This window comes from Cebus imitator, unplaced genomic scaffold (assembly GCF_001604975.1).
Source record: "Cebus imitator isolate Cc_AM_T3 unplaced genomic scaffold, Cebus_imitator-1.0 Scaffold901, whole genome shotgun sequence".
NCBI classification, from domain to species: Eukaryota; Metazoa; Chordata; class Mammalia; order Primates; family Cebidae; genus Cebus; species Cebus imitator.
In genome coordinates this window covers 30,978-39,988 of record NW_016108216.1, presented here as the reverse complement: position 1 = coordinate 39,988, position 9,011 = coordinate 30,978, and the positions used below count along the sequence as shown (strand labels likewise).

General features: G+C 40.6%; 1 long non-coding RNA gene across 1 annotated transcript in view; it reads left to right on the top strand.

Annotated features, from left to right (window-relative positions):
- Positions 1 to 1,273: 1,273 nt before the first annotated feature.
- Positions 1,274 to 9,011, top strand: part of LOC119469852 — a 19,891-nt gene continuing 12,153 nt past the window's right edge. The window contains exon 1 of the long non-coding RNA XR_005198702.1: positions 1,274 to 1,327. This is a non-coding gene — a long non-coding RNA (uncharacterized LOC119469852). The remainder of the gene's footprint in view (positions 1,328 to 9,011) is intronic.

Sequence of the window (9,011 nt, the reverse complement as noted above, 5' to 3'; positions counted from 1 at the left end):
TTCTTTTAGATCTCCCTATTAGCCTCATCATCTCCTGCTGTGGTTATAAATGTACATTTGCTTCACCTGGAGACCGTAGGCACCTTGAAGTTAGGTGCAAATGCTCATTCTCCTTCTGCCTCCCAGGTCAGCATCCTCATATCAGAGTTGTTTACAGCAGTTAAACCTCTACGTTCTTTGCATGTTCCAAGCTTATTTTAAAGTTAATTTTTAGATTTATCCTCTCAAAACTTTAAAGATGCATTTATAATATGTTATAATGAAATATTAATCTATATTATGCAACATTAATAATGTATTTTATGGCAACACTTTGCTATTAGAGGTAGTTTGTTACTTGTAAATATAATATTGTTACATTTTCTTAAAACATTCTATAGTCGATGCCGTTTAACATCAGTCTCTTAAATGTCCTTTTCTATTAATGTTACATTTTTCCTGATTTTCTTTCCATTTCTGTGCCTCTTTCATAAATGACTGCCAAGTGATTAGTTTCTGTTGTTAGACCCATGTGTGCCCACAGCCACTGTGGGGCCAAGGAGTAATGATGATGGGTTGAGACCCGCTGACCCTGCAGCTGCCGGTGAGACTGAGACTCCACAGGAAATGCTGTGTATTTTCAGTGCTGACCAGAAGCTGCACAGCCACCGGCCCTCTCTCTGTGCTCAAATCCCTCACACTTTACTTACAGCTGATTAAGTTTGAAAATAGCTTGGATTATCTATTATGTGCTACGGTAGTGGCATTCATCGCACAGTTTTAGAAGTAAGTGCATTCATCTAAAGAATGGGTCCAAAGGTGTTTGAACTCTGAGAAAACATGAGGTATCCTCTAGTTACCTATTCTGTTAAATGTGAAACATTTTAAATATTAAAACAATTTCACATACTTTGGTTATGTGAGAATGAGGGAGGTGAGGTAAGTTTTCTTAGCTGTTATTTTGGGTGGTGGTTTGTAATAGAAATATTTGGTTATTTGAAATCCTCTTGCTTAATTAGGCAGGTTCATACTAAATGGTTCACCAGGTTGCGTCTATAATTTTGTGGCTAAAAGTGGTTATTTTCAAGTCAATGTTTGGGGTTCCTTTTTAGAGATAAGCGTTTACTAATTCAATATTTGTAGTCAAAAGATTCATAAGAGTAATGTTGAAACAGTACTGTGTCAAATGGAATTTCTATTTCTAGGTCCTTGAGGAATCACCACACTGTCTTCCACAATGGTTGAACTAATTTACACTCCCACCAACGGTGTAAAAGTGTTCCTATTTCTCCACATCCTCTCCAGCACCTGCTGTCTCCAGATTTTTTAATGATCACCATTCTAACTGGTATGAGATGGTATCTCAATGTTGTTTTGATTTGCATTTCTCTGATGACCAGTGATGATGAGCATTTTTTCATATGTTTGTTGGCCTCATGTATGTCTTCTTTTGTAAAGTGTCTGTTCATATCCTTTGCCCACTTTTGAAAGGGCTTGTTTGTTTTTTTCTTGTAAATCTGTTTTAGTTCTTTGTAAATTCTGGATATCAGCCCTTTGTCAGATGGGTAAACTGCAAAAATTTTTTCCCATTCTGTTGGTTGCCGATTCACTCTAATGACTTTGTTTTGCTGTGCAGAAGCTGTGGAGTTTGATTAGGTCCCATTTGTCTATTTTGGCTTTTGTTGTCAATGCTTTTGGTGTTTTGGTCATGAAGTCTTTGCCTACACCTATGTCCTGAATGGTTTTTTCCTAGATTTTCTTCTAGGGTTTTTATGGTGTTAGGTCTTCTGTTTAAGTCTTTAATCCATCTGGAGTTAATTTTAGTGTAAGGTGTCAGGAAGGTGTCCAGTTTCTGCTTTCTGCACATGGCTAGCCAGTTTTCCCAACACCATTTATTAAACAGGGAATCCTTTCCTCATTGCTTGTTTTTCTCAGGTTTGTCAAAGATCAGATGGTTGTAGATATGTTGCGTTGCCTCCAAGACCTCTGTTCTGTTCCATTGGTCTATATCTCTGTTTTGGTACCAGTACCATGCTGTTTTGATTACTGTAGCCTTGTAGTATAGTTTGAAGTCCGGTAATGTGATGCCTCCCGCTTTGTTCTTTTTGCTTAGAATTGAGTTGGCTATGCGGGCTCTCTTTTGGTTCCATATGAAGTTTAAGGTGGTTTTTTCCAGTTCTGTGAAGAAGGTCATTGGTAGCTTGATGGGGATAACGTATCCAAAGGATTATAAATCATTCTACTATAAGGACACGTGCACACAAATGTTCATTGCAGCACTGTTTACAATAGCAAAGACCTGGAACCAACCCAAATGCCCATCGATGATAGACTGGACAGGGAAAATGTGGCACATATACACCATGGAATATTATGCAGACATCAAAAACAATGAGTTTGTGTCCTTTGTAGGGACATGGATGAACCTGTAAACCATCATTCTCAGCAAACTGACAGAAGAGCAGAAGATCAAACACCACATGTTCTCACTCATAGGCGGGTGTTGAACAGTGAGAACACATGGACACAGGGAGGGGAGCACTACATCCTGGGGTCAGTTGGGGGGAAATAGGGGAAGGATGGTGGGGGGTTGGGAGTTGCGGAGAGATAGCAAGGGGAGAGATGCCAGATGTAGATGATGAGGAGGAAGACAGCAAATCACACTGCCACGTGTGTACATATGCAACAATCTTGCATGTTCTTCACTTGTACCCCAAAACCTAAAATGCAATAAAATAAATAAATGGAAACAGTACTGTGTGCTTTAGAAATAATCACTGAAATCAAGAGTTGTTTTTCTAATTACAAACCTCTGACTGAGTCCTTAGCAATCTCAACTTGACAGCCAGAGAATCAAGAGATATCCTTATCTAAGAGTAGATATGTTCTACCCCTGATAATGGAAACAATTCAGAGGCTTTGAAAGTGGCAGATTTGTCGAGCTATACTCTGTGGTTAGGGACTTACTTTCTCTGGGAATGGACCAACCACCCCAAGAGTTTTGTACATGTAGTAAAGTCTAATGAACTTCATGCAAAGTGTTCTGATGTGGAGATTCACTTGTTTTTGTGTTGCTGAGAACAAGTGTTGAGCTAGTCAGTCAACCTGAAGCACCTGTGTCCCACTCCATGCAATCTCAGATCATCAATTGAAATCGTGTGACAGACAGTCTTGATGAGATGGCAGGTGTCAATCATTTTCAGATTTTTGAGACATACTTTTATTCCTTTCTTGTGCAGAGAATTAACATTATGGTGTGAATCTTTATCAGCTCAGGACTTGGCAGCACCATCACATGCTGCAGATGAGTGGCTTTAACTTCTAAAATTGTAAAGCGTGGATACAGTGCTCTTCACTACCCAAACATTCCCCTGAGGCTTCCAGAGAGAGGAGGTGTAGTTGTAGCTGGAACATAGACTGAAATTGGCGAGACTGTGTGGAGACATCTTTCTAGCAAAAAGGAAAAAGAAGTGAAGATAGAGTAATATGAACATTTTATACTTTTGAAAAGTTCTCATATACATATTCTGTTGAGTTTTATGAAAACACCTGATTAGATATAAAGAAAAATGAGAAACAGACTTCAGAAGGTGTTTTGGAGACAGACTTCCGGTTGCTACTCCGGTGTTTCATAGATGGAGCTGGATCATTCCATTGTCATTGCTGCCCTCGCTTACCCTGTAGTAGCTCCTGTTGGCATTAAGCATTCCTGTGTGAGATGGGCTGCACCACTCAGAGAAAGCCAAGGTGTGTGGTGGAATCGCTGTAATCACCTGAATCGAGTTGCCCTTATGTGAGACCAGTGCATCCCAGTTTACCCAGGACATTTCCTGTTTTAGCAGTTAGAGTCTCATGTCCCAGGGCCCCTCTCTTTGCTGGGATAGTTGGCCACATTGCCTCCACCTTGCACAGACTTACCAATTGTGTAGCCCTCAACCCCTGAAGGAATGGCAGGCCAGGCTCTGAACTGTGCATAAGGGTGAGGAGAAGGAAGCATTGAAATCACGGGTGAGTGGTAAAAAAAAACAAGAGAGAGAAATAAGAGAAGTTTATTACATTCAAAAAGTTTATTACCTTCAAAAAGTTCTTTTAAAGGCTTTAATCTCACTCTGATTATGTTGCTGGCTTAAACTTATTGCTTTTTAAGAAAATGGTGGTGATTTAACAAAATGTATATTTGGAAAAATTAAAATCTGGTATTATTACAGGCATATCCTCAGAGATAGTGCAGGTTAGATTCTAGATGACCACCGTAAAGCAAATACAGCAAGAAAGTGAAGCATATGCGTGTTTTGGTTTCTCATTGCATTTAAAAGTTATGTTGACACGGTACTGTAGTCTATTAATTATGCAATAGCATTTTGTCTCAAAAGCAATGTACAGGTCGAGTGTGGTGGCTCATGGCTATAACACCAGCACTTTGGGAGGCTGAGGCACGCAGATCACCTGAGGTCAGGAGTTTGAGACCAGCTTGCCTAACAGTGAAACCCTGTCTCTACTAAAAATACAAAAATAAAACTAAAAATAAATTAGCCAGCTATGGTGCTGTGCACCTATAATCCCAGATACTCAGGAGACTGAGGCAGGAAAATCACTTGAACCAAGGAGATGGAGATTGCAGTGAGCTGAGATCATACCACTGCACTCCAGCCTGGGTGACAGAGCAAGACTCTTGTCTCAAAACAAAAACAAAAAAGAATACACTTTCTTTGCTCATCCATAAGAAGCAACTCCTCATCCATTGAAGTAATGAGATTGAAGCAATTTGGTCAAATCTTCAGCCTGCACGTCTAGTTCTGGTTCTCTTGTTATTTCTACCCCATCTGCAATGGCTTCCTCCACTCAAGTCTTGAAAGGTGGAATCAATTTCTTATAATTCCTGTTTATGTTAATATTTTGACCTCCTCCCATGAATCATGAATGTTGTTAGAGCACCTAGGATGAGGAATCCTTCCCAGAAGGTTTTCAAAGACCTTTGCCAAGCTCTATAAGAAGACTCAATATCTATGGCAGCCATAGCCTTATGAAATATATTTCTTAAATAATAAGACTTGAAAGTTAAAATTACTCCTTAATCCATGGGCTACAGAATGGATGTTAAGTTAGTAGGCATGAAAGCAAAATTAATCTTCTTGTACATCTTTTAGGTGATCAGTTGCATTGTCAATAAGCAATAATATTCTGAGCAGGAGTTCTCAACAGTGCACTTAAAATATTCAGTAAAACACACTGTAAACAGATGTGCTGTCATCTAGGCATTTTTCCCATTTATAGAGCATGGCCCTAGCAATGGATTTTAATGGAAGTTAGCCTGGGGTTAAGCTTAAAGTCACTAGCTGCATTTGCCCCTAATAAGATAATCAGCCTGTCCTTGGAAACTTTGAAGCGTGCATTGACTTTTCCTCTCTAGCTATGAAAGTCCCAGATGGCACCTTCTTGCAATAGAAGGCTGTTTTCTCTACACTGAGTATCTGTTGTTTGGTGTAGCCGCCTTCAGCAACAATCTTAGCTAGATACTCTGGTTAACTCGCTACAGCTTCTACATCAGCTTTTGCTTCACTACTTTTACATGATGGAGGCAGTTTCTTTCCTTAAACCTCATGAATTGACCTCCAAACTTGTCTTTGGCAGCTTACTCATCTCTGTCAGCCTTCATAGAATTGAAGGCAGTTGGGGCCTTGCTTTAGATTAGGCTTTGGCTTAAGGGAATGTTCTGGCTGGTTTGATCCTGTATCCAGATAACTCAAATTTTCTCCATATCAGCAATATGGCTGTTTGCTTTCATTTCATTTTGTTTGTGTGTGCACCAGAGTAGCACATTTACTTCCTTGATGTAGCTTTCTTTGCATTCACAATTTGGCTAAGTGGTCGGTGCTATCAACCTGGTGCAATGCCCGTCTCAGCTTTCAACATGCCTCCCTCATCGAGCTTCATCATTTCTAGCTTTTGATTTAAAATGAGAGACATGCGACCCTTCCTTTCACCAGAACACTTAGGTGCCGTTGTAGCATTATGAATTGGCCTAATACAATATAGTTGCGTCCCAGGGTGTAGGGAGGCCCATCTGAGCAGGTGGAGAGAGAGAGTGTAACAGGCAGTTGGTGTAGCAGTCAAAACACATGTAACATTTATAAGCTCACTTCTTTATATAGGCAAGTTTTGTGATGCCCCAAAACAATACAATATTAATGTCAATGATTATTGATCATAGCACAATAGCAGATATAATAATAATGGAAACATTTGAAATATTATATGAATTACCAAAATGAGATACAGAGACATAAAGTGAGCATGTGGCTGTTGGCAAAATGTCTCCTGTGAACTCGCTTGATGCAGGGTCACCTTAAACCTTTGATTTGTTAAAAAATACAGTATCTGCAAAGCACAACGACTTGAAGCACAGTGACAAGTGGGCCTGCATGGCCTTACCTACATTCAAGAGTTATTTTTCTTTTCTTTTTGTGGGAGACGATTTTATTTTCCATGAAAATTTAAAAGTTTATAAACTCCTAATATGTGATATGTAGTTTGAGAAAACATCATATCAATCATATAAATGTGAAGATTAAAATATTGTGGTTAGCCTTTCTTTCCTGTGAATTAATGTGTAGATTCTGTGCATTAATACAGCTAACACTTGTTTAAAATGTTTTTAAAGACAGATTCTTGCTCTCTTGCCCAGGCTGGAGTATTGTGGTGCAACCACAGCACACAGCAGCCTCCAGCTCCAATGATCAAGTGCTCCTCCCCACTGAGCTTTCTCAGCAGGTCTACAGTTGCATGCCACCATGTTCCCCCCACCCTCAAAACTAAATTTTTAAAATTTTAAATTTCTGTTTACAGATGGAGTCTCGCTCTGTAGCTCAGGTTGATCCCAAACTCCTGGCCTCAGTCATCCCTCCTGCCTTGACCTCCCAAAGTGCTGGGGTTATAGGTGTAAACCTCCACAACTAGCCCATTCAGCTAACATGTGAAGATGGCTCACTGTGAGTGATGCTTGTCCTGGGCTCTCTATGTATTTGGAAGTGGGGAGGGTACTCAGCAAATTGTTTAGGGGTGAGGAATATCTGCTCACTGGGACAGTGTCCCAGGAGAATTGCTGTCCCCAGAGTCCTGATGGAATGTGGGAATACAATTGATCGACTAGAGACACTTCTTCTAAAGGGAACTGGGGAGTTCTTTCTCACCCTTTCTGGGCACTTAGCAAGGCTGTGCCCTAGAGCTTCATGACACCCTTGATCTGTTTGACTCTTTAGGACACTGAAGCTTTTTCTTGTGGACACTTTTAAACGCTGAGTGTCTGCAGTGTCTGCTTACCTTGTCGTAGGTGCTAACTTCTCTGGCCCTCAGCTTTCAGCTCTTGCTGCTTATTGGCAGCTCAGTAAGCTAGAAAGAACACTGGAATTAGAGTCAAGAGATTTTGCTGTGAGCACCTACTTCATGCCTTATTTTCTAAATAAACTTGCACAGATTTAATGCTTTATGGTAAGTTATATGTAAAATAAACAAAAATGTTTTGAAGTTTGTTCCTTCCGTGAGAAGCAGCAGCCCCATCAGAAGAATCTATCCCCATCACCAAACATTTGTTTTGGTTAATTAGTCATGGTTTCTTAAGATATATTGCTAGGCAAGACACAGTGGATCACACCTGTAATCCCAGCACTTTGGGAGGCTGAGGCAGGAGGATCACTTGAAGCCAGGAGTTTGAGACCAGCCTATGCAACATAGAGAGACTTTGTATTTATAAGAGGTAATAAAAATAAAAATTTGCTAGGCATGGTGATGCGTGTCTGTAGACCCAGCTGATAGAGAGGCTGAGGCAGGAGGATTGCTTGAGCTCAGAAGGGTGAAGCTGCAGTGAGCTGTGATGGCCCCAGAGCATTCAAAAGGATTTTCATGTGACATTTTATTTGCTTTATTTTCTACAAAAGAGTATCAGAGAAAGAGTAAGTTGTCCTTTTTCATATCAAGAATATATGGAACTCTTTCTCTAGTTAAAATTCAAAATAGGAAAAAGTGTAGTAACAGGGCAAAATATTTCTTTTAACTATTGAAATAAACTCCCCTTAATATTATCTCAAATTTTCTGTTCGGGAGGTTAATGAAGATTCTGCAGCTGATTTTCAAATAGCAGCATGTAGAGCCCTGTGCAGGGTAAAATAACTAGAGAGCAAATTTTAGAAGGGAAAACTTTCATAGAGATAATAGTTGGAAGGAAAAAACTTTCCCTCGGCATAATGGCCTTTGTGTTGCTCTGTGTGTCACAGTGGATGTATCGGTGGTGGTGCTGTTGGGTGGAGCTGCAGCAGATGACAAGCGCGTGTGGGTTGGGGGCTGTCATGGATGGTGGTGCAGACTGGGCCCTGTCTGCCAGTGTCCCATGTGGAGGGACAGCATTCACATAGTGCGATTCACAGCTTTATTATTGATTATTTACTATGTTAAATTTCTGTAATAAAGTAGCCATGTAACTTGATATGAAAAAATTTGTATTTCACAGCAATTTTCTAACAGATGGATTAAAGTGAAATCAGGGTACCTTTGTCCAATTTTTTCATAAAGGGCCACATGGGCTAGTGGTGCCATGGGTTTACACTGATACAATAATTTACCAATCCAAGGGAGTAGGAATGGCAGAGATAATTTATGGGAGTCCTAAAGAGAGGAGGTTTCAGGCAATACTCAGGGTAGGAGGCATAAACCTGGAGGCCTACAGGGCTCAGGAGGGAGAGGGGCACAGGCCCAGTGTATGCTTTAAACACAGACATGGTGTGTTGACGTTGCACCTGCAGAACATATTTTCATCGACTTGGAGAAATAAAACCTGTCTGCAGGCCAGGCGTGCTGGCTCAAGCCTGTAATCCCAGCACTTTGGGAGGCCGAGGCGTGTGGATCACAAAGTCAAGAGATCGAGACCATCCTGGTCAACATGGCGAAACCCCATCTCTACTAAAAATACAAAACATTAGCTGGGCATGGTGACGCGTGCCTGTAATCCCAGCTACTCAGGAGGCTGAGGCAGGAGAATT